Source organism: Rhea pennata, chromosome 2 (assembly GCF_028389875.1).
Source record: "Rhea pennata isolate bPtePen1 chromosome 2, bPtePen1.pri, whole genome shotgun sequence".
NCBI classification, from domain to species: Eukaryota; Metazoa; Chordata; class Aves; order Rheiformes; family Rheidae; genus Rhea; species Rhea pennata.
The window spans coordinates 90,458,727-90,484,472 of record NC_084664.1 but is presented as its reverse complement, the minus strand read 5'-3'; the positions used below and the strand labels follow the sequence as shown (position 1 = coordinate 90,484,472).

The 25,746-nt window shown below is 45.4% G+C and overlaps 1 protein-coding gene across 1 annotated transcript in view; it reads right to left on the bottom strand.

Annotated features, from left to right (window-relative positions):
* RIPOR2 (RHO family interacting cell polarization regulator 2) overlaps nt 1-17,890 on the bottom strand; it is a 57,326-nt gene extending 39,436 nt beyond the window's left edge. The window contains exon 1 of the mRNA XM_062568027.1: nt 17,601-17,890. The gene's annotated coding sequence lies outside the window, so the exon portion shown is untranslated. The remainder of the gene's footprint in view (nt 1-17,600) is intronic.
* Nucleotides 17,891-25,746: the final 7,856 nt, after the last annotated feature.

Sequence of the window (25,746 nt, the reverse complement as noted above, 5' to 3'; positions counted from 1 at the left end):
AGCATGGGGCAGAAACCCATGCTGGGGAGAGAAAAAGGAGGGGGTGGGAGCAGCTGGGATGCTGTAGTGGAGGGGCTGGTACCCAACAGAGCAACCCCCTGCTTGGCTCCTGCTCCTCTGGCCCACGGAGATCTCTGGGTAGGTGCAGAAGAAGCTGTGGCGAGCACGCGCTTTTGGTTAATTTACACTGGGATAAACATACTCCAGCCGCAGCTGGAGATATTTGAGTCTTATGTCAATGAAGACCCACATTTGGGCTTACGTTCACCTCCGGTTTCCGAAGGCTCTCAGCGCTCCCGCTGCAGGGCTGAGCTGCTCTGCTCAAGCTCACTGATGCCTGGCCAGTGGCAGAAGCCACTTTGCAGCTTCCAGGGTCAAACTCGCAGCTTTGTGCACAACACAATGTCTAGAAGCACTACTTACAGACCACAGCTCAAATGCCACCGAGAAACAGCTCCCCGGAGCCCAAGTGGAAACTATCTGATTCCCGTATCCCTGGGTTCTGCAAACCCAGTTCTCTTTGTTTTTTATGAGTAACTTTAAAACAGTTAAGCTGCGTGCTGCATGCTCCAATTTGCATGCAAAGATTTGCATTAAAAGTTGGGTCTCAAAAACCAAGAAGCAGAAAATTATCTGCGAGTGCTTAGCACTTGCCTCGTATGACGGGATGATTAGCACAGCCCCAGCCAGCAGCTAGAGATGTGCAAAGGTGGAAGCTAAACAGCCCTGCCAGTCATGGGAGGTTTAACTCCACAAACACTAGCCATTTCTCAGAAAATAAGTGGAATAAAAAACTTGAAGCTGGGTGCTAGCAATCATGATGACTCTGGCTATAATAACATAGTTACTTCAGATGAAAACTTGTCAAAATGCTAACATCATCCACGAGATGAATATCTTCTGTATCACTGTGAACGAAACATGAAAGTGAATAATAGTCCGAACTTCATAACTGTTCATGAGTGTTTGCATACACACTAGAAGTGCTTAGGCTTTTTTTCCTTTGGGAAAACTTAAAAACTTAGTAATTTTGAAAAGGGTATTTACTGGTTTAAATCCATTTGTGTTTTTTTTTTCTTTTCTTTTCCCTTTTTCTTTTCCTCTCAAATGCTCAGGTGGTTTTACATTGCTTTAGTGGTTAACACTTTCCTCACAATACCAAAAGGAACTGTGGAAGAAGTGTAATTGAAATACAGACTGAAGACTTGCCTAGGGCTATTTTTGCTTTGTTTTTCTATAAAATGCTCAGTAGTCAGAAATCCAGATAGACTTGGGCTTTATATAATTTTTGTGATTATTATATGTGTTTAATTTCTGTACTGAACAAAACAGTGATAGAAGGAAGTAGTTGAATGTCAGGAATGACGAGACCACACAGTTCTGTTCAACTGCTTTACAGTTTCTTGTGTTAGAGGTTGACTCTATTGCACAAATGCAATCTGTACTTAAGACTTAAACTTGTATTGCTGATGTCTCAAACATTTCCAAAGAACCTCACAAAACTGCCCAGAATATTTCCAGCAGCAGCCACGTGGACCAGATGCAAAGAGGCACCATGTCAATGGATTATTTATGGCACCTACATCTAGCAAATGTGCTTTGGGTGAAGAGTATTTGCCACTTTGTTGTAAAATACTTTGTAAAGGGAGGTTTATTTTCCCTGCCTATTAAACAATTCATATGCCTCTCATGCATGGCTATGTGCTTTTTAGGAGAGACAGGCCAGGGAGGCAAGGTGGTGGAGTTGCTCTTATGTGAGAGAGCAACTAGAATGCATCGAGCTCTGCCTAGGGGTGGAAGAGGAGGAGGCAATTGAGAGCTTATGGGTAAAGATCAAAGGGCAGGCCAACATGGGGGACACTGTTGTGGGTGTCTACTACAGGCCACCTGACCAGGAAGAGAAAGTTGATGAGGCCTTCTATAGACAGCTGGAAGTAGCCTCATGATCACAGGCCCTGGTTCTCATGGGGGACTTTGACCACCCTGACATCTGCTGGAGGGACTACACAGCAAGGCACAAACAGTCCAGGAGGCTCCTGCAATGCACTGATGATAACTTCTTGTCACAGGTGGTGGAGGAGCCTACGAGGAAGGGTGTCCTGCTGGACTTTGTCCTTACCAACACAGAGGGACTGGTTAGAGATGTGAAGGTTGGGGGCAACCTTGGCTGCAGGGACCACAAAATGGTGGAGTTCAGGATTCTGCAGGAAAGAAGTAAGGCAACAAGCAGGATTGCAACCCTGGACTTCAGGAGAGCAGACTTTGGGCTCTTCAGAGACCTAATTGGTGGAATCTCATGGGTTAAGGCCCTAGAAGGAAGGGAGGTCCAGGAGAGCTGGCTAGTATTCAAACATCACTTCCTCCAAGCTCAAGAGCGGTGCATCCCTATGAGTAAGAAGTGCACCAAAAGGGGCAGGAGACCTGCATGGGTGAGCAAGGAGCTCTTGGCCAAGATCAGACAGAAGAAGAAAGTACACAGAATGTGGAAGAGGGGACAGGCTATGTGGGAGAATTACAGGAATGCAGTCAGACTATGTAGAGATGCAGCAAGGAAGGCTAAGGCCCTGTTGGAATTCAGTCTGGCAAGGGATTTCAAGGACAACAGGAAGGGCTTCTTCAAATGCATCAGCAGCAAGAGGAGGACTAGGGAAAATGTGGGCCTGCTCCTGAATGGGGTGGGGGCCCTGGTGACAAGGGATGCAGAGAAGGCAGAATTACTGAATGCTTCTTTGCTTCAGTCTTCACTGCTAAGGGCAGCCCTCAAGAAACCTGCAGCCTGGATGTGAGGGAGAAAGTCCAGAGAAGGGAAGGCTTTCCTTTGGTTGAAGAGGATAGGATTAGACCTTCTGGGCAGGCTAGACATCCACAAATCCATTGGCCCGGATGGGATGCACCCACGGGTACTGAGGGAGCTGGTAGATGTTGTTGCCAGGCTGTTCTCCATCATCTTTGAAAGGTCCTGGAGAACTGGAGAGGTGCCAGAGGACTGGAAGAAAGCCAATGTCACTCCAGTCTTCAAAAAGGGCAAGAAGGAGGACCCAGGCAACTATAGGCTGGTCAGCCTCACCTCCATCCCTGGAAAGGTGATGGAACAGCTCATTCTGGATGTCATCTCCAGGCATGTGGAGGAAAAAGAAGGTAATCGGGAGTAGTCAGCACGGATTCACCAAGGGGAAATCCTGCTTAACCAATCTGACAGCCTTCTATGATGGAATGACTGGCTGGGTAGATGAGGGGAGAGCAGTGGACGTTGTGTACCTTGATTTCAGCAAGGCTTTTGACACTGTCTCCCATAGCTCAGGAAGTGTGGGTTAGACGAGTGGACAGTAAGGTGGACTGAGAACTGGCTGAAAGGCAGAGCTCAGAGGGTTGTCATCAGTGGTGTGGAGTCTAGTTGGAGGCCTGTGGCTAGTGGCATCCCCCAGGGCTCAGTGCTGGGTCCCATCCTGTTCAACTTTTTCATCAGTGACCTGGATGAGGGGATGAAGTGCCTCCTCAGCAAGTTTGCTGATGATACCAAGCTGGGAGGAGGAGTGGCTGATACACCAGAGGACTGTGCAGCCATTCAGAGAGACCTGGACAGGCTGGAGAGTTGGGCAGAGAGGAACCTCATAAGGTTTAACAAGGGCGAGTGCAGAGTCCTGCACGTAGGGAGGAATAACCCTAGGCACCAGTACAAGCTGGGGGCCGACTTCTGGAGAGAAGGACCTGGGAGTGCTGGTGGATGACAGGTTGACCATGAGCCAGCAATGTGCCCTTGTGGCCAAGAAGGCCAATGGTCTCCTGGGGTGCATTAGGAAGAGTGTTGCCAGCAGGTGGAGGGAAGTGATCCTGCCCCTCTATTCAGTGCTGGTGAGGCCTCATCTCGAGTACTGTGTCCAGTTCTGGGCTCCCCAGTACAAGAGAGATGTGGAGCTACTGGAGAGAGTCCAGCGTAGGGCTACAAAGATGATCAGAGGCCTGGAGCACCTGCCCTATGAGGAACAGCTGCAAGAGCTGGGCCTCTTCAGCTGGGGAAGAGAAGACTGAGGGGGGATCTGATCAATTGTACAAGCACCTGAAGGGAGGGTGTCAAGGGGATGGGGCCAAACTCTTTTCAGTGGTGCCAAGCAACAGGACAAGAGGCAACGGGCAGAAATTGAAGCACAGGAAGTTCTGCCTGACCGTGAGGGGGAACTTCTTCCCTATGAGAGTGACAGAGCCCTGGCATAGGTTGCCCAGAGAGGTTGTGGAGTCTCATTCTCTGGAGATCTTCAAAACCTGCCTGGATGCAGCCCTGTCTAACATGTTCTAGGTGACCCTGCTTGAGCAGGGGAGTTGGACTAGCTGATCTCCAGAGGTCCCTTCCAACCTTACCAATTCTATGATTCTGGACTAAATAAATCTAGCTCTGAATTCAATAGTACAGTTGTATGCTAAATTTATGCATATAATATATATAGTCACTAGTATAATTTCTGCAGGCTCAGCCCACAAGCATTTACTCAGATCTCTTATTGGCTTGACTGGTATCTGTATAGATGAGCACTGACTGGAAGACAATAGTAGGGGGACAGCATATTGTGCATCTGAAAATGGTATTAAATTGTTTTGATATTCCAGAGTTCTACCTCAGCAGTGGATCCAGCTAATACGCTTACATTTTTAAACCTATATAGCTGAGGCGCTTCTGATGTTTGGTTAAAAACCCACCAGTCTGCTAATTGCTACTATAAATATGCACAGTGTATGAGCATAATTAACTAGTATTGCTTATGCTAATTGTGTGGCAGCTGAATGATTAGCCCATGAGCATGGTCTAGGGATAAGGGGAAATTGTATCAGTATTCTTTTTCTGCCCTGTTCGCTGACGGCTTATAGTAGGAAATGGCAGAAAATTGACAATGCCTCTGTCCCTGGGGAAATAAAAGCCCCATCTCTTCCCATCTCTCCTTTCATTCTGGAAACTGAGTGAAGCAGCTGAGTGTAAGCTAATTAGAGGGGAACGGATTCAACAATACATCACTTCCACGGGACTGCTCTCTTTTAGTCACCCTTCGAATGGACATCCATCTCCCACAGTGTCAAAATATTTGCTAAACAGTAAAGACTTCAATCCAAGCTAGCAGAAGGGAAAATTGATCAGAAACAGGTTTGCTAAATCCAGTTTGATTTTTGGTTGGTCCCTTTTTTGTTTGCTTTTTGCATGTGAGCAAAGGAAACCACACATTGCCTGTAAGCCCAGATTTTTTGCTCACTTGCATGGTTGGGGCAGGGGGGGGTAGTTGTTTTTGTTACAGACATACTAGCAAGTGTATAAACCTGCAAATAAACTTACAGGTGGTGGGAATGTCCTTAATTTCTCCTGCTCTCTACAAAAAAGGAATTACAGTGATGGCTTTGGGTGCTGGGCTTGTTGTATTTTGTCAGGGTGCCATCTGCCACAGAGGGTGCATGGAAGAGAGGCTTCGAGGACCCTTTCTGTGCAGTGTCTAATACTCGATTAAATAGAAATGTGGGAATAGGACTCGACTACAGTGATTATTGATAATCCTATGCTCCTATCTATTGTTTGTGTGTAATGTAGCCCAGCCTGGATCTAAGAAGTTGCAATCTTTGCAGTGAGATGATTTATATGTTGTTCCCAGTGCCAATCTGTGGTTTGCATGCACCAGGTCCATTGAGACCTGGTGATACTTGTTCAAGTTATGATAAGCAAAAGGGGTCCGCTAAACTGCTATAGAATGCAACTGGTTCTATTCTGCATACTAGTGACTTTTCTTAACTAAAAACTGACAGTAGGATGTGTCTAACAGATGAATTTATATCTTATTGAATAATGAAAGTCAAGAACATGCTCATCTCTCATTTATGTCAAGGTTTATATTTTGCTTATCAGATGAGCTGGGTAAGGTAAAAACTTTCTATTGCAATAAAATCCTTCATAGGAACATGCATCTCCAAAGGAAGATATCTGATAAGAGAAAGAAACAGATTATTTCCTGGAAGTCACATCTTTCTCCCAGGTAGCCAGGTACCATTCTTTGTGCATTGCACTAGTGCATCCAAAGATCACAGTTCAATTCTAAGCTTATTCAGCATGCATCCAGCTGATATTTACTCCATTTGTAGTCTAAACTCTAGTAATTTTTAATATTAATTTTCCAACTTCTTCCTTCTGGCTTAACTGAATCACACTGGCAATATGAGGCTAGTAGGGCCACCAGCCCAGTCACCTGGGATTTTCAGTTTCCCTGTTCAGTAGACTCCCAGAAGGCACAGATGTTTGTATCTTGAATGATAGTTTAGACATTATTGCAGATTTATTTTCAATATTAATTTGGCAATAATATATGGGTAAGAGTAGCCAGAAGCATTATAAATCTTTCTCAGGAATTTAACATTTTAGGACAAAAGCTCTTATGCATTAGTGCATAGGCTTCTAATTCCTGGGTTTGGCAGGAAGAGTTTGCAGGACAGGCTCTCCTGGAAGTGTCAGTAGAAGGGTATATTCTTTTGATCGTTGGATTACATGAATTACAACTTCCATGGCACATTTTATGCTCCCGGTGATTAGGTTGCTACTTCCTTGTGCAAGGTAACATTTGCCAGAGCTACACAGACATGTGAGCTCCATCTGAAGAACTATTCTTGGTTGCCAGAACAAAATCATTTGCATTTGTTCCACCAAAGTCCAAGGCTATGAGATATTCCTAAATAGCAGCATATGGCTGTACTGACAAGCACGCTTCCCAAGCCAATATCAGCCAGCGAAAGGCCAGCAGATCTGTGAGCTTCAGACGTTAATTTTAGCATACAGAAAAACAGCTATGTAAGTTTATCAGCAGTATTGTATGGAGAAGGACCTACAGCCGAGAGGGCTTCTTCCCCTTCAAAAGGAGAAGCAGGGAGCAGCGGGATCGTGGTTGAGTGGGTATCAAAGCAGCTGGTGGCTACTTATTCCTGCCCCAGTACAAGGAGGGAAACTTCACCACCATCTCTTGCACCATCAGGAATCTCAGTTTAAACTACTGCAGCTCACGCTGTCCTTGCTTGATAGCCTGAACCTCTGCAGGGATGGATGGATGGATGAATGACTGTTTGCCCCCCGGGGAACTCCAAGCCTTGCTTCTTACTTGGTGGACATTAGTAGCAGTGAGCGTGATCTGCCGGAAGGCTGGTGTGCCATTTTCAGATGTGTCTGTGTTAATGATGTTTGCAGCAGTATTTTCTCTTATTTGTTGTATTTTAATACATTTCATTTGGGTGAATTCAATTTTTACAACACACAAAAAAAGGGTTTTTGCAACTCATGTTACATCTCTCCTAGTCCTACTCAAGTCCATAGCTGAGGGTTTCACTTTTCCTGCAGAAAACTGTGAGTGATCGCAAGGCACCAGCACATATTTTTAACAAATGAGAATGTTAGTTTTCGGTGCTTCAGAACCTAATTTTATCTTTTGTTTCAAATCAAAATTTTCCTGAGATTTGATACCAATTGGAAGACTCATACTTATTGTTTCATTTCCATAAGTACATTTTTTTATGTTGTATGTAAGGACATTTCAACCCAAATGCTGCAGTATTTGCTAGCTCATCACTCGATCCTCTGAGCAGAAACACGAGTTGTCTGCCATCTGGAAGAGCTCATGCTGTTTGTTCTGCTCCTCCTACCCAAACTGGATGAAGCACATAAACCGAAAAGCGGTAATGGTAATAAGAAGAAAGCTAACAATCCAGGTCAACAGCAAAATGGTGAAAGAGTCTGCGGATGTAAATACATAGGACCCGGTACTTGATCCCACTGCAACATAACTCCATAACTTCGATAAGCATCAATCTCTTCTTTTACATCAGCATAGATGTCAAATTCAATGTTGGGACTTAATAATTTTCTTTTTTATTTTCTCTGTAAAGCACACCTTGGGTTGTAGCTCCCATTGCCTCACTAACACACAAGCATGACTGATGGCCGCAAAGGCAAAAGGAGCGCTCTTGCTGTGCTGCCCCGTTATCAGCTTCCTTCCTGCCCTTGTGGTAGCTACTCTATTCCTGCCCCAGCACAAGGAGGGAAACTTCTCCACCATCTCTTGCACCGTCAGGATCTCAGTTTAAACTGTATTGAGCAGCGGGCTCAATACAAGCCCCACTTCTAGGGCTTGCAGTCATGAACTTCCCTCTCCTTCGCTTACCTTCCCCTCAGGGAAATACCTACAGCAGCGCTCCTTAACCTTGTTTCAGCACACATTGAAAACATACGGAGGGAGAAATGCAAATGAGTAATTTTGCTGTAATAAATCCAAGGAAAACAAATTTGATGCTAAACGGCTCCCACACGTGACAGATGGGTTCATAGTAGCTGACCTCATTTTTTAGTTTTAACCTCTGTTTCACACGGGCAGCTGGAGTGATTGTGAGCATGAAATTCATTCAGTGGTGTTAAAGCCATTCTCTTACAGCAGTATAAATACAGAGTAATCGGATTCAATTGGTATTAGTGTAGACGAGCAAAATTTGATCTGTAACGGTATGCATGAGTGTAACTGAGAGAGCAGAATCTGGCCATCTAATTAGATGTGATGTTCATTCATTCAAAACAATCCCTGGTATGCAGAATTATCTTTGATTAGAAGTCAACTCCAATTCTATTCAGCATTGATTATTCTTTATGTTGGTTAAAGAATTAATGATAAACAAAACCACGCTGCCATTCAAGTGCCAGCAAATAATACAATGAAAAAAAGCATTTTCTGAAAATCAGGTGAAAATGATTGTCTTGTGCTTTAAATCTACCTTTCTTTGACTCTGTAACAGTGGTTCAGTCCCTATGACCTGTGCATGTAATGAATCGTGATGCCATTTCAGCAGGGTTGGGCTGGAATAAATATAGATCTTGTGCTAACGTGTTATCTAGGAGATAAACTAAAAGGAGCAATCTTGTGAGAAATAATAAAACTAGCAGGACAAGTGGACCATGGGAGTTAGTAACAGCCTGGCTACTTCTCTAGCTCTTCAAAATATGCAGATAAACACTCTACAGTTGACCAAATAGGTTAGATGGGATTTCACAGCATTAGATCATTAAGAAAAAACCCAAAACTATATTCCTCAAAATATTCTTGTTTTGTACTTTGGCAAGATAGCAGTGGGTGCTCTAGAAAAGGGCGGGTGGTGCTGCTGCTATCCCTTACTGGTCACAACTGGGCTAAGGCAGCCCTAACGTAAATAGATGCAACTCCCATGGGAGTCAATATGCAAAATTCATGGTGGCACCGTGCAGGGCTTAAAGCTATATGGCGAGTGTAAGCAGTAGCGTAGCTACTCAGACTGCATGACGATAACTTTCTCAGACTGTGTGTGATCAATGAACGTGAAACCTTCCCTCTGGCAGGAGGGAAGAGCAATGGCCCAGCACAGTGTTTAACGTGAGATCCTCCTTAAGAGTGCTGCTTTCTCTTAGGGCTTTGCACCAGTATTTCTTGTGTTTATAAACCTCGTTTAGGGTGGATGGCAGCAGCCCTGACAAGGACAGCAAACTGGGGCTGCCTCTTTGCATGTGCGAGAAAGTAAACCTGTCAAGCTCTGCAGGATGGCCAAGGTACCCAGTGTGCCGCTCTAGAGATTGTGCTTTGCACAGGACAGAAAAGCTGTGGCTCTACTTGGTATCCACTCCAGGTATGCTCTAATGTAAGCATGAGCGAGATAAATTAAACAAATGAAACGGGCTTCTCACCCCTGAAAGGCACATAAAATATCAGTGTTGTCAAAGCCTTTCAGTTGCTCACGAGATGCAAATGCTTTGCTGCTCCTCTTTAAATATGGGGGATTAGGGTGATTTAAAACACCTTGGATGTTTATACCATAATTCCTTTTATGAGGTGTCATAATAGCTCATTATTTGTTAATATGTTGTTGAAGATACATTCCTGTGTGTTTTAGGACAGACCATTGTATTTAAAGCTGGATGTTCCTGTCCCAGAATTGGATATTGCAGCAATGTACTTATTTACTTTAATCTTTTTCAACACTTTGCAAGCGTGCCCCTTTCAAGAACACCACCATAAAAGTCCTGTGTTCATTTATATTTGACTATAGAATATGTCTGAAGCTTTCTCTGTAGCACATCACCAAGCAGTTTAACGCTGCCCATGCACAGTTGAGAGCGGCCGAGTGCTCTGATGCAACTGTTTCATTTCTTGGCTTTAATTCATTTAAATTCAGAGTTTGAATTGTATGTTGGGGAAGATCCTGCAAATATAACATTTTATGTTTTTATTTAAAATTTTGGCAGAGGTTATTATTCCTGTGACCAGAATCTTTTCAACTTTGAAAACTCCCCAAAGTGTAGGAGGCAACAGTGCTTATCTAATACCACCCAGTAGCCTAAGCATCTCCAAACCACTGCCGTCTGCTCTAGCCAGTTCTGACAGGACAGTACCTTCAAAGGAGCTGCGAAAAGCAGCTGAAAAGGGGATTTCACATGGGATATAGGGTTAAGGGGAGTCTGCATTAGATAGAGAGTTCATGCTGGAAATGCTTGTGTGGAAGATGCTGCAACCTGAGAAGAGAACTGACAATGGACAAGTCATTTCACCAATGACCGCAGAGTTACTGCTGTATGCAGCCCGAAGGAAGACGGAGGTGTCTGAGGTCCCTATTCCCACCCAGCTGGTCTACGTTAGCAGTCGCAGCCCACCAGAACGAAAGGCAGCGTAGCTTTATAGCCAGGCAAGTGCCTGCAGAGACTACTTTGGTAAAACAAACAAACAAAAAAAAACCTAGAATTTCATGGAGAATTGATCTTTTTGCTGCAAGTTTTTGAAATCACCTTTAATTTCAGTAGCTATCCAGTTTCCCAGAAGAGTCTGAAATGTCCATAGAAAAGCTATTTCCAGTCAAATCTGCAGGAGCTTTCTGCTCCTTGTAGCAGAACAGGTAACGCTCTTTGAATAACCACTGGCACAGCTTTGGTTTGGGTCAATCAGCGCCTTCCCAGACAACGAGTGGTCACGGTTTGGGGAGTCGCATGGGCCAAGGACCATTCCCAAAGCACATTCTTCATGTGCTGCTCTGTTTTGGAGGACAAGGGGGTTTAATAATACCATGGATACAGGCTGCACTTAGGTGCCTGCTGTCCTTAGTGCCAGAGAACAGTCCTGAATCTGGATGCAGCCAATGCAAACACAATAAAATCCTTAAACATATTTTAAATAGATTTAGTCAGTTTAAAGTGGTACATTTAATCTCAGATGAACATTTAAAAAGAGAAATCTTGAGCTTAAAATGTCACACACTTCATCCATGCTATAAGATTAATTACCATTTAAGTTTTTTAGATACAGAGACATTAAGGATAAACCAAGTATGGATTAACCAGATCTGACAGCACTTATTATTGCTGAACTGTGAAGTAATTATCTTGCATAACTTTTCATTGCATAAATTAAGGCTGCATGCGTCTCTGAACAGGTCTCTTTTTTCGCATTCTGTCATTTAAAGAAGAACCCACTAGGGCCATCACAGGCTGCTGAAAATTTTACAGGAATGATGCAGTAGTTTATCCTCTACTGCTCTTCTACCCTTTCCTCATTTCCTTCTTCACTGCGGTTTCTGCATCTTCCAATTTGCATAGTAGTAATGGACTGTCGTTCTGGGTTTACGAAAACGAGGATATAACAGTTTGCTGCCCTGTCTGGTTTTCTCTAAGGGAAAACTAATTTATCCTTCTGCCAACAGAAGCAATTGTGTCTTTCCTACCCGGCAGTATCATGACGTGCCCACAGAGCACGTGACTGGCACTAGTTGTACTCGAGGGAAGCTGGTCTTTTAATCCCAATGGCTTTTGCATTCGCGAAGCGCGCAGCGCTGGTAGACCAGCGTGTTGGCGGACAGCCTTCGCCACAGCTCCCACCCGCGCCGAGGCCCTGAAGGCCGTGTGCATACGCAGCGCCGCTGGGAGAAGCGACGGTGCGAAAGTGCGTGCGAGAACATTCAAAGTCAGAAGTCCTGCGGCTGCTATAATTTCCTTCTTCCCTCACAGAAACGTAGCGCCTTGAGTAAATGCGTATATAATGTTCGGTTCCTGCTTGCATAGAAGTTGTTATGGTGGATTCACTGGTGCCTTGCTGCGTACCGGGAAGAAGAATTATTTTCTTTTTACGGAGAGAGTGAGGAAAGAATAGCGCAGAAGACAACCCTTATGGGATAAGTGCAGATGAAAAGCTGTCTAACCTCCAGGGAGCTTCTGCTTTCGGTGTGCGGCACGGGTGTCAAATATATCGAGAGCACTTCCAGCCCGGCACCTGCATGTAGGGAAACGCGGCTACATCTGAAACAGAGGCTTTGTGGGCCCACGGACATCTGGCGAGATGAAGACACATCTCCCCGTGATTTCCCAGAAGGCAGAACATTGGTATACGTGAGCAGAGTTTTAAGCTGATTATTCACCAGCCTCAGCATCAGCTGAAGTCTTAGCGTGTTTAATATGGCCTCTGTTTGGTTTTGTGTAGCACAGATGACTTAGCATTTCCAGCTCTTGGTTTTATTAATCTGAACATCTAATAACCTAAACAAATTGATCTCTGTTTACTTTAGCTGGTGTCCGTTCTCGTTAATAAGAGTTTGTGCATATCTAAATAGATGTGGTCAGCGAGCACTAAACTGAAGTCAGGAAAATGTTTCATGGTACAAAGAGCACCTCTCAGCCAGTTGCTCCTATCCCACGATCGATTCTGTGCAAATACCCAAGTCTTTCTGTGAACTAACAAAATGGCATTTTGTGGTTGTACTAAGACGAGGAAAGGTCATTCATTCATTCTTTCGCTCATGCAGGACTTGACACATCATGCACTTAACTGAGCAGTGGCTTTTCATCGTTCGACAGACATGCCTGTATGTTTGGGGAAGTGCATGGGGATAGCTGTTGCTGCCGTAGTTCAGTCATGCTTGCAGCGATGAGCCTGGAAAAATGCGTCTCTGTGCCCAGGCAGAGGTTCCCTGGGTAAAGGCTACTTGCTTGGATGTTACTGCCCAAAGGTGTGGCCCTACTTCCGTACCACTATTAAAGCCTTAAAACCAAATATTTTAAACTTTATCACAAACAGAGGTTGTCAAGCTACTTAATTACGGAAAAGAGTCTTTTCCCTCATGTCATACAACTACAAAACACCCATCAGACACTGAATACAGAGCCACATCTACCATCTCAGCTGTTGACCTGAGAAAGTACCAAGGACTAGCACAACCATGTCAGCCCCAGGTTTAAGCCTGTGTCCCCAAGAGCTCTGAGGCTTCTTCATGGGATGTGTCCACTATAAATGTCCACAATAAACCATATTTTTCCTCTGTTGTGCTTCAGCCTTCTAGCAGATTAAGTGGAAAGACACCTAATTCTGAGACAAATTACACTTTTTTGGCTGCTCAGACAGTGAAATGGTATTTCAGGGAAAGAAGGAGGAAAAGGCAGTGCTTACACTTGCCCATCTGCTGAAATAAGAACCTCCTGTGGCTATTTGCAGGTGCTTATTTGCCTATTTGTTTCCAACAGATTTCACTGTAAATGACTTCCTCCCTTTGATCAGCCTGTGAATAGAAAGATTTAAATAGTAAAAAATAGGGCCAGTCTAGACTGATCTTTCCTAGATCTTAAGGCACAGGCTAAAACCATCAATGATGACTAGATTTTCTCTACTGCAGCTCCACGAGCTTGTTGAGATAGACAGACTGCCAGTTTTCCAGTCAGTGACGGTTTTAGGACAAAACCGATTGACTGATTTATGGGTGCTGCAGCTAAATGTTTTTTTTTATCATTATTATTATTAAAAAAAAAAAACTTGCACAAATGATTATTCAAAATAGATAGATATGGTGTCACTTAAGGGTGGCCTGACCTAGGAAGCTTGGGCTGTTGCAGTTAGTCTGGTGGTTTGAGTGGTGGGAGAGAGTGCACACTGGGAGCAGTGGTACAGCAGTAATTAGGTGGCTGGCTCTGGCAGTTAAGGTCAGCTTGCTATAGGCAGCAGGGACCGTAGTGTTTCAGATGCTTTAAAAGGGCTGGAAGATAAAATGTATTATTGCAACTCCCTCATGTATTGCACTGGTTCCAGGGAACTGTCAGGTTCAATTTGTTCCCCGTGCTGAAAAGAAGAAAGATGCTCACGTACTTTTGTGCTAATCTGTCATCTCTTTTGTGTTAGTGGGGAGGAAGAACTAGAGGATACCCGTGTAACACAGAAACACAAGGAAAAAAAGAAACCAACTTTGGAAAAAGCAGTTAGATCTTGCTTCACATTTAAAAGACTCACTTCTCAAGAAGTTCATGGGCTGCTGAGCTTATATAAAAAAGACCAAGGCAAGGTCTACGCTTGTGGCTGCCCAAAGGCAATCCTAGAGCACCGAGGCTACCTGCTTTCCCCTGCTTTCCCCTGGGCGGCAGCGAGGGAGCTGGCATCTGCTTTCTGATCACTGCTGCAATGCACACGGCTCTTGGCGGCCTCACTGCCACCTCCTAAGTAACCTGGCACTGGAGAGGGGGTGGCCTCCTCCTTGTCCCCAAGAGCACCAGATGCCACAGCAGAGATGATTAAAAGTTGCAGCCGTACAACCAGATTCAGAGAAGTGAGGAATAAAATTGCTGCCAACTTAAAATAAGAGCTGGCCCTTCTGCACAAGGTGGTACATGGAGCAAAGGAGCAGGCCCTTTGCTCCTTTCTGTGCTAGCTGCCCAGCCTTAGCGACAGTAAGAGATATAACGTGATCTGGTTTATTGAATCCAAGGTTGGCTCTCACCACTGCTCCCCTCAAGCTGTCCCTGAGAAGAGGGACCTTGAACCTGGGAAGGTGCTCAGAGGGCAGTGGCAAAGCCATCCTCCTGCCACCCAGCACTTAGCACACCCTGTCATCCCTCCTTGTTCCGGCAAAACTAAACTCTTTGAAGGACAATGAGGGAAATCCTGAGTTGGCAACTCAGGGACGTGAAGGAGAATAAATCCTAGTGACGGTTTGTTGCAAATCTGAAGCAGATCTACCACGGTTCATGAAGTCCCCAGGGCAAAATTGTTTCTGCTGTCAAAAACCTTTAAATTTATTTTTAAATTCACTATGGACCTAGTTCTTTCCTTCTCTCTCTTCTAATAGAGCAGCACATCTTGGGGTCAGTGACGCAATCTGTGCAAAGCTGGCAGGGAGAACAGTAGTGTGCATCCCCTCTCATTCATCATTTTGAAAGTATTTTACTGGGAAAATTTTTAACAACTTGCCTGCAACTGCTCTTTCAGCAGCGGGAACTGGAAGTTAAGTGAAAAAAGCAGTGATGTCTGAGCTCCTGCTAAGCAGGAAAATAACCACATTTCCTAGCGTTTTCTTAATAAGAGTCATCTGGGGACCATACAGCTTGAAAGCGATGTGACAGGACCCCGTCTGATACAAGTACGTGCGCTGGTGCTCTCTGGGAAGCAGCTTGCAGGAGCGCAGCACAGCGCACCGCTTCCCTCCTTCCCTTCACCGGCCGCTCTCAGCCGATGCTCTCTGCTGCCCGAACAGCTACGGACACAAGCCGCCCCATCTCCTGCCGCTTGCCTCTTAGTCAGCCCGATGAAAGTTACCCCAGTAAATGGGCCGTCCAGGAGCAGCCCGCATTGCTTGTCCCTGAAGCATGTACAGTACAGGAAGAAGTCAGGCCAGCCATCCCTTTTTTGGAAAAAGCAAAGGCAGCCTTTACTTTTAACCCCCCTGCCTCTCGGCTGGTAAGCAAGCTGACCTTCCTCTGGATCCGAACCTTTCTCGGCAGTGGGCTTTTCCTGAAAGTTACCTTTCTCCCTGCTCAAGAGCAAAAGGTGACAGTGAGGGGTTGGTGAGCATGCTGCCCTGAGTTTTGAGGCTGTTTGGGCCTCTGTTACTCTGAGCATTTGCCATACAGTTGAATAAAATGGTCACGCACCCCGAGATCACAAAAAAAGTGAAGCAACCTTCTCACTTAGGGATGCTGGGCAGCTCTCCTTTACAAAGCACGCGGGTCTCTCCCATTGCACATTCCCAGATGTTTAGGCAATGTTAATTTAGCTTCAGGAAACCTCTAAGATGTCACTCAACTGGCACTTCAGAGGGGAGCAGAGAGAGACATGGAGAAGTTAATTGCTCTGTTCCTTTGGAGGAACCTGGAAATAAATTCATCCTGTTGCTTCCAAAAATGGACAGACAGGAAATGCTCAAAACCAGTCAAGAAAGTGTTGTTTGGATGTGAAAAAAAAACAAACCAGCATCAAGTTATGGATACTGGGATTTTAAAAGTCCACATAGCACTAACAAGCTACATAGACACTTGACTGACTGTCCTAGTGACTTTGTAACTTGCTGTGAAAATGATGAATTTATTGAAGAAAATGACACATTTGCTGCCTCTAGACTCACACTGTCCAATACATAACAACCCATTACATGAGAGACTGGCCTGCAACAACCCATCATGTTTGCCCATTACCATTACAGCTCAGGGCTTCTTGCTGCTCCCCGTGGATACCTTGCTTGAATCTGGACAGAGTAAACCAGATCACATTCCATCTCTTCCCATGGTGTGAAAAACTGACATAAGGAATATCTTAGCTAAGGCTGGGCAGCAAGTCTTCCAGAAAAACACTTCTTCCTCAAGCCCCCTCTCTGAGTCTGCTCCCCATATTTTTTATTTTATTTTTATTTTTTTCAGAGAGAGAGTGATGTTTGTGAAGCCTAATTAGCCATTGGAGAATACAGAAGATAATATTCCTGTTGGGGAGCATTGCCTGCTCGGGGCTCCAGCTGTGTGACAGCCGCTAAAACATGGTAATTAAGAGCAGTGTGGCCGAATGCAGAGCCAGGATTAATGCATGCAGGAGTTATGCTGAAAATATATTCAGCTTTGAAAGAGAAATGGATGGATGAAAGGGTACAAAGACAGAATGGCCACACACACGCACGCAGAGTTTCCAGAAAGCTTTTTACAACTTTGAATGAGAGACAGCAAAATGATCGGTTACGTAGCAATAGAAAGATCAGTCACAGGATTAGGATGACCTTTTGTGACCAGTGCGATCAGAAGTAAACTGAAGTGCAATGCCAGTGAGTAATATGTTTGCACCAGTTCTTGGGCATGATCCAAAGACTAAAGGGAGAAGAACTTAAGAGGGTCTAATCTTTCCTCAAACCGGTAACGCCATGAAAGCTCACTGAAAATAGAAGGACGAAACCTAAGGAAATGCTGAGGGTTTAAATTTTTTGGGTGGTGGTGGTGGTGGAAACAAGCCTAAGCACTTCCATACACCATGAGAAAAAACTGAAACAGCTCTCCCACACATCCTCTCCGACCCTTAAAGAACACTCACACACACACACAAAAAGAGGATTTTCTTTACATGTCCAGGCTAACACTGCACACAAGAAACTCCGCAAAAGCCTCCTTTCCCTCCCGAAATCTCACGCCGGTGCTGCATAGCCTTTAAAGCGACGGGGCTGCGAGCAGAAGCGTTTTGGGGGCACCGGCGCCCCGAGGGAGCAGCTCGCTCGCTCCCCGGCTCGGTAGCGGGCAGCCCCGCTATTTTTCCAGCCCTCATTTGTTTCTCCCCCGCCCGCCCCCTTTCCCCGGTCGGTACCTGTTGCCGGCGGCGGGGCTCCCCCTCGCCAGGGGCTCAGAGCCCGCCCCGGGACGCCGCTCGCCCGCCGTGGCCGCCCCGGGCTCCCCGGCCACCGCGGCGCCCCATTCCCGGCCGCGGCAGCGGAAGGAATAGTGACACCAGTAATTAAAATAATAATAATAATAATAATAATAACAATAACAAAAACACTAATAAAAAAACCAATAGTGATAATAAAGCTAAAAGGCGGAGCCGGGGGAGCAGCCTGTCTCCAGCCGCGCTGCCTCGCTCCTCTGCCAGCCGGAGCAGCCGCTGCTGGCTTTTCCTTGCGGAGTTGCGGGAGGGAGGGAGGAGGAGGAGAAGAAGGAGGAGGAGGAGGAGGAGGAGGAGGAGGCGGGGGCGCGGGCGCTGCGCGGCCGCGGCCCGCCCCTGCGCTGCGCTGCGCTGCGCGGGCGGTGCGCGCCGGCCCCGGCCTGCGGCGGCCGAGTGAGCCGCTGCCTTAAATGTGCATCTTTTCTTTTCGGCGGGGACAGCGCGAGTGTGGCAGTTATTTCCTTTCCTTTCCTCTCCTTTTCTTTTCCTTTCTTTATTTTATTTTATTTTTTCCTTCTTTTTCTCCTGTATTCTGGATGTGTCATCCAATAATACCTCTTAGTTGACCAAAAAAATGAGGCTCAGTTCCTTCCTCCTGGGACAGATGCAGGAAAGGGGCCACGGCGTTCATCACCGTGACTGGCCTCTCGTGGACAATGTTCGCTCTACCAAAATTGTCCTTAGCGGTGTATGCAAAACCAGGCCCTAAATAGAGTATATAGGATATACTGAGGAACATAGAATATATAGGCTATAGAATCCTATCCCTCCTATCTATTAAATAGAGTATATCTGTTCTATAGGATATATCTATCCTAATATATAGGATATACTGAAGGCTAAAAGCAGCAGTTAAAGGTGAATAGGAATGAAAGAACATTGCAACGAATGAACCGCACATTTTTTCCCTTGCTCCCTCTTTCCAGTATTACCCTGAGAAAGACAAATAGACAAGAGCACTGTATTTTTCCAAAGATTGCAGGCTATTTACTTCAAATTCTGTCTTCCATCTAAACTATATAGACCTATTATAACTATATCTCTCTATAAATGTTAAAATTCTGAATATATTTATTTTTGGCCTTAGGACTTTTTCCTTTCTGTGTTGCAGCTTTCTTTCATACAGAATTTTACCTCAGGTATCACCTAACAGAAGGACAAAACACCCATGTCATGTTTTCTATGTGATTTGCTGTCCCCTTTCCAACACTTTTAGCTTCTGTGGACTCCTTCAACGAGCTCTCCCTTATGCCTCTTAGACAACTGCAAGTATTTTTCTAGGTGGCAGAGATATAACCACTAGCAATTCTGTGAGTTTGGTAAACAGACTCAATTTGGAAGGTGGCTTGAGAAGGCAATAGTGACGCTCTCCTTATATACCTTCATCTTTCCCCATTTGGTCAGTATTGATGGATCTACCCCTTCAAATGCAGATGTTTCCTGTAGAGCATACAGACCTGTCACACACAGGATGATATTGAATGGGTAAGTTTATGAAGTGGCAACAGGGAATAAGATTTAGGGGTTCACAGAGCCCTGAATAAAAAATCCAAGCTGCCAATTCCAATTGACCTATAATCTTAAGCAATTTTCAGCAGTATTCATGAACATGTGTTATCTACACTGTAGGCTGAAGATAAACAGCATCCTGTAGCCTCAAGAAGCAGAAATGAATGAAAATGATTCAGATTCACTAAAAGCATAAACAGATACTTTTTACACTGGTCTGCTGACCTCTGGGGCCTCTGGGCAATTTCCAAGGTGACTAAGTTGAGAGATGTTCTGTGTCAACCAAGTAGGTGAAATTGCTGAAGGCCCCCCTGGTTCCACTTGGTTGGAAAAAGTGCAGGGGCCCCTGCAGAGACAGCGGTACTGGTACTGCTTCGAGGCAAAATTTATTGGTTGATCTTTAGACATCTTTGACTGTATCGACTATGCTCCTGCCTGTTTCATGTGTTTCACAGAGGACTTGAACTCTGAGTCCAAGGCAGAGAAGTTGCTTTCTGGAAAAAGCAGCTGGGAGCTTTGGGCTGTGGAATGTCAGGGGAAGAGGAGAGGGAATATTTGTGGCGATGCTGAAAGCTATAAATGTCTCATCATGCATGCTTAATATGCTTTTGAGGCCATTTCAGCCTTTTAGGGGGTGGAAGTTCTCAATGTGGAAGCCTGGTTCATTTGCTTAACATTTTCAGTGCTAAATACTAATTGCAGCATGTTACTTCAGCCTTGAGTCTCCTGCAGTAGTTCTTGGCAATTACTTTGTGTGCCCTGTGTTGCAAATTTCATTTGTCTCTTTTGGTCTTATCTTTCAGAAGAATTTTTTTGAACTTAAGCTTGCAGACGTAAATGCCTCATCTGTTTGCAGCCTCCTCTTCCAAGGAAATAGTCTCTGTCCTTTGCAAATACATGTGCTGGGGGATATGTGAGCTGTTTCTCCTGGTCTCTCAGTATAGTTTTGCAGCAGCAGACATGGAAATCTAATTCCCTCCTCTCTGTCACCCCCCTACACCCTCCCACTTCCCTGCTCCCAATGCTGCAGCTTGCCTAAACCGCTAGGAGACTGAGCAGGTTTAAGGATGCTCTAGATAAAATCTTTGCCCCATTAAGTCGTTCTGAACGTGAATTCAGACTGATATGCATGCTTTTGAAAGGATGGTTGGTCATTGCACGTGGTGTATCTTATTTTGCTAATTCAGTAGAAAATGCCAGAAAATGCTGCCTCCCTCCCTATTCAGGCAGGAACTGAAGCTGTCATTGTATTGCTGCTGTGATCATGCTACTACTCCTGTAAATTATTCACTGTATTGCAGTGTATTCTGCTGTTGTGTTAGAAATAGGTCAGCATGAATGTCCTAAGTGAAATTTCAAAGGGACAACAGCAAAAGCAATTCTAGTTTAATCTCCAGAAAATGGAATGACCTCTCCAAAGCAGCAGTTGCCAGTTACGTTGCACTCACATTTCCCTGTTAGCTTCAGTGTACCTTTACAAGCATTAATTCTCAGTAATGGTAACCCCACGTCATATTTGAGAGAACTAAGCCAGAGTTCTTCAATTACCTGCTGGGCTTTACAGGAGCACTTTGCTCTCTGTTGGCCTTTGCCCCGAGGCCAAAGAGTAAATCAGGATTATCAGAGATTAGAATTTGAGAGTGCCTAATTGCTGTGCTCCTCCCAGAAACCTGGAAGTCTTCTCACAAGGCAGTGATATACATCAGCTACCAGTCTAGGTGGTGAACGTAATGAAAAGTATTTTAGTTTTCCTGGCTCCAGCCCACCCAATCTCCAAACAAGTGGAGCAGGAGAACCTCAGGCCTTCAGGTCCACTGCAGCTCTTCATCTAGAAAAACCTTGAAAGAGGAAATGGGACACTATCATCTGGACAGATGCCTGAGGGCAAGCCTGCTTCTCCTCATAAGATACTATGGAGGAAAACTGGTAGTGCCCTGTGAAAACGTGGACTATCTTTGTGATTTCCCTTGTTTAATATAGGGTCTTAAGACTGGTTGACCAAAGGCAAATTTGCCATTACTCTTTCCAGCTAAACCTATTACAACATTGTCACAACTCTCCTAGTCGCTATAGTTCACCCTGCCAATGCTGCTCTTTGGATTGACTTCATTCCCATATTTATACCTTCTCTCTGATGTGTACCTGCTCAACTCATTCAGCTTGCATTCATCATCATCCTGTAACACTTCTTGCTGTTCTCCTAAATGCTTTTCATACACACTTGTTTTTCACTGTCTACATCCTCTAACCACTGTGCAACCATTTCCCCCCTTTTACTTCCCATCACTGTACTGCTACTCCACCCTCAAGTTCCTCATTTTACTTTCCTCTTTCTATTGCTTTTGCAAATATTTCCACCTGTAGATCTTGGAGCAGCAGATGGGAAAAAGTGACCTGAGCCAACGTTCTGCAGTGATTCAAGATTAGATTCAATCTACAGACACTTGTGGCCAAATGCTCAGCACAGCTCTTTGGGAATGACTGAAGCATTCAGTGGGTATGCTGTGTGGCAGGGTGGTCAGGACATGCTCAGTATACCAAAGAAAAGCAAACTGTGGGTGTGGTGGGAGAGGGTTAGGGACAGAAAGGGGACTTTCCTTTAGTTCGTAGTGTGCAGCAAGGGACAAGCATTCCCAAAGGTCACCCTTCTCTTGTCTTTCTTCATTACATTGCACAGCTCCAGTGGCAGCCTGAGATCACCTGCTGTTAGAGCAGGAACTCTTCCCACTGGCTGTCCGGAGAGTGCTGTGCGCACCTGTGAGCGCTGGAAGATAGCAAGTTAACCTCAGGAGACATTTGCACAAGCAAACGTGCTACCTGCCCTCACGTATCACTGGGGGAGCAGGAGGGAGGAGCAACCAACTGCATTTTTTTTCCCCAGAACTCTCCCCCTTCAAAATCCGACACTATGTGCTCCAGCCCCTCTGCTGGGCAGGTTTTTCCTGGCAATGCGAGGAGTTCACAGGAGGGTCCAGCCACGCAGTGCATTCCAGTTTCTCAGACTGCCTAGCAACCAGGGCCGGCTGAGCTGCTCTTAAGTACATGCCAAGTGTGTGGATGGCATGTCTATTAGCGCAGCTCTGGCATTATTTTTCCCCCTGTTGTTTTTGAAAAGCATTCCTTGTTTTCTAATTAAGGTTCATGAAGAACCACTGGTAACTTATTTTACTTTCCTGGACAGCTGGAGATCAGCTATGTGATGAGATGATCAAAGCTACTGTAACGATCGGAGATCTCAAGTGCCAGGTCTGGTGCTGTCAGTCTGTTTTGGGAGAGTGTGGCTGTCAGACTGCCTCTTCCATGTTGTCAGGGATGGGCTGCTTTGACCTGCTGCTGGACAGCCTTGAAACCTTCTCCCCACATTATCCGAAGGAGTAGGGTGAGCAGGACTCAGCCCTTCACACAGGTCTGCAGGGGCTGAGATACCTGCCAAGGGCTGCCACCCAGGTAAAGTGCATAGTACAACCAACACGTACGCAAGCTCAAGAGGGCTCTGTTAGGCTACCTCCAGGACAGGATTCAGCTTTGTAGCCAAAAAGACAGTCTGATGCCAACTTCCATGGTGTTTCTTCTGAATCTTTAACTAATCTCTTGGCTGCTTCCCGTTCCTCAGCTTGTGGGTGCCTAGACCCAGCTCCCTCTGACAAGCCTCCCATTCCCCACGGCCGTCCCGGGAGCTCCCCCCATGCGCTTGCTGGAGGAGTCTCTCAGAGCGTGATGCGATCTCTGCCCACGGTGCCAGGAGGGAGCAGCTGCTGCCTAGACTTCCTGGCTCCCCCAGGGCTGCACTTCAGACCTGGACCAAGGCCCGTGTCTGTTCCCTCACAGCCTCACCTGCACTTGAGCAGCAAATCTGGGGCAAGCTCCAAAGCACAGAGGAGAAAGCCTCTGCTTTCTTAACGCAGGTCCAAGCACACACTGTTTGCAGTGTGAATCGCAGACACAGTCATGGCTCAGCCAACTCCCTCCTTGTCCATCCCTTGTTAAAAAGCCAACCAAAGGGCCTGGAAGGACCAAGGATCATGAAGAATAGATGCTGTATCAAGTGAGACAGTAGAGTATGTTAGCAACCACTGAAAGCATCTTAGGTCCATCAGTATGGATTTAAAGAGCAGGTCAGGGGACACCAGTCTCTTCAGTCTCCCGTGATCTGCACTCCGCCACAGCCTCTATGCTCCTTCTACTCAGGGTGTCCCACAAGTCACAGCAAGAAAGTGAAGAAACCACAAGGATGGATAGCATGCTCTGGAGAAAATGCTGGCCAGGTAGAAGAAGGATGCAAAGGTTGGTATGGAGGGAAAGAAGCCAAGTAATGGCATGCAAGTTTTGAATCACGTACAATGCATGAATACTGCAGTGCTGGATGCTTGTATTGCTGCATGTTCCTAACATGATGATTTCATAACAGAAACTTAGAAAGAGTCATTGGGGCAAATGTGCCAAGTGATTTCTGCCCTCAATAATGCTAGTGTAAAAGCAGAGCTGCCCTGAAAACAGTTCCAGACAGACATAAGTATTAGTGGGACCCAAGCTGGGTCCTCAACGTTCACAGCGATCTGACCTGACACCACTCCTTCTTCTCTATGTTAGCCTACAACTCTGCACGGAGGATCACCACCTAGAGAAATTATTTTCGTTACCTTACTGCCTCCAAGACACTGCTATAGCCCTTTTTTCCTCATCAGCACATAGTTCTGTGACTTAAATATAGCAAATACGAAGCAAGTGCAGCACAGATGAAATGCCATTCGGCGGAGCACGACAAAAAACCTGCCTGTGTAACGTAACGATCCCAAAGTGCATCTGCCATGTATTTAGAGTGAGATTCCTGAGCAGAGGGGGGTCCCCAGCAGGAAGACGCTTGTGACCAAACCCCAGTGCAAATGCTCCTACACATCCTGTGGGAGAGATACAGGTTGCTTGTTGATCCAGCCAGCGTTTCACGTGGGAGTGTTTTACCACTTGTAGTGGTCGTTTCCTCTAGGAATGGTGAAGAGCAGTTTTTTGTGCCACATCAGTGCGGCTGTGAATGGATTCGAACTAAAAAAATTGCAAACATTGTTTAACGTAAAGCAAGAAATCATGTTGATTAGGGGCATGATGTGGCTTTGTATCTGAGGTTAAATGACACTGGTTAAATGAGAGCAGTGTTTGAACATCTGACCCTTGGCGCTATTTTCAGTGCAGTGATTTTTGAAGTGATTAATGACAGCAGCTTGGCACTAATCAGTGGCTGGTGTTGCTGATTAAGCTAACTCCTCCTTGGCTCACAACAGGCATCAGGAATAGAAAGGGCAGAAAGTGCCACAGAGACCTAGAAGAGGCAGAGTGGCTCAGGACCTTCCAAACTGCCTGCCTTTCCATGGAAATGAAAAAAGCTACAACCACACAACTCCAGACCTGAACTCAGCAGTATTGGAGGTCTGCTTCTCCTATGGCTTCGTTTAATTTCAAGAACATTTTTAATATGGACCCTTTTCAATGCTTCCCCCTCTCCGTTAATGAGAAAGACCATCACTTGTTAAACATACGGTAGTATTGCTAGTGCAGTATTCCTTGTATATGTTTTTAGCAGGATCTCAGAGAAGCTGTCTAGCCTCAAATCTATCTCCATCTCAAAAAGCTCTTCTTGCTGCAAGATGCTCATGAGAGAGAAAACTGATAGCTCAGTGCAAATGGTGCACGTTACGACCTGATCCTTCAGTCCTGATGTAACCACAACTCCTAAACTGCATCAGTTTATAACTAAGACAGGATCTCCACATGCCGCTGGAGAGACCTGCTCGAGGAAGCAGGCTGTGCTCTCTCTGCTCTTTACATCAGCACCATCCCCAGCTGCAGCAAGCTCTGAGGTTGGCTGGTGATGTGCAAGGCAGAACAACATCTCATTTGCTCTGCACTACCTCTGTTAGCTCCATGACATTAACTGAGTCCTGCCCTATCCCGCTTTTTTTTTCTTTTTTTTTTTCTTCTGAAGTGAAAAAATTCAGCATGCAAGACTGACTTACAGGGAGCTCTCGGTTAGGAAAATTGTATTTCTACACAGTCACAATAACTGTGCTAAGACAAACACAGTGCCTGCTAGGTCATGTCGATGTTTGCAGCAGAGCTATGCACTCGACTGTCACGAAACAAGAAAGATGAGAATAAAACTGCATTTATTCCACTGAATCTGTATACTAAATGACCTCATTAGCCACAGGCTTTTTATTCACAAACTTTGAATAGCTTTAGAGAAAGGACATACATTTTTATAAGATCGTCTCTAACAGGCTTGTATAGGAGTCCTCTGCAAATTTAGTGAATATGGTAACTGTAAGGTTTTCACAGAATATTTTAGCCGGCCTGTCTAATGCCTTTGAGAGGTTGTTACTTGCTTTTCTGTAACGGGAGGCTCTGGCAGATCCCTCCAGGGAAGCTCCCGGATTTTAACTTGGTTGTAGCAGTTCTTGAATCATACGTGTGCTCCTCAGTGGAAGGGTGGGATTTTTCACTTCCACCTTGCGCGGTGTGAGGAAAGGGGTGCATGAGATTTCAGGAAGGGAGAGTCCCTTTCACAAGC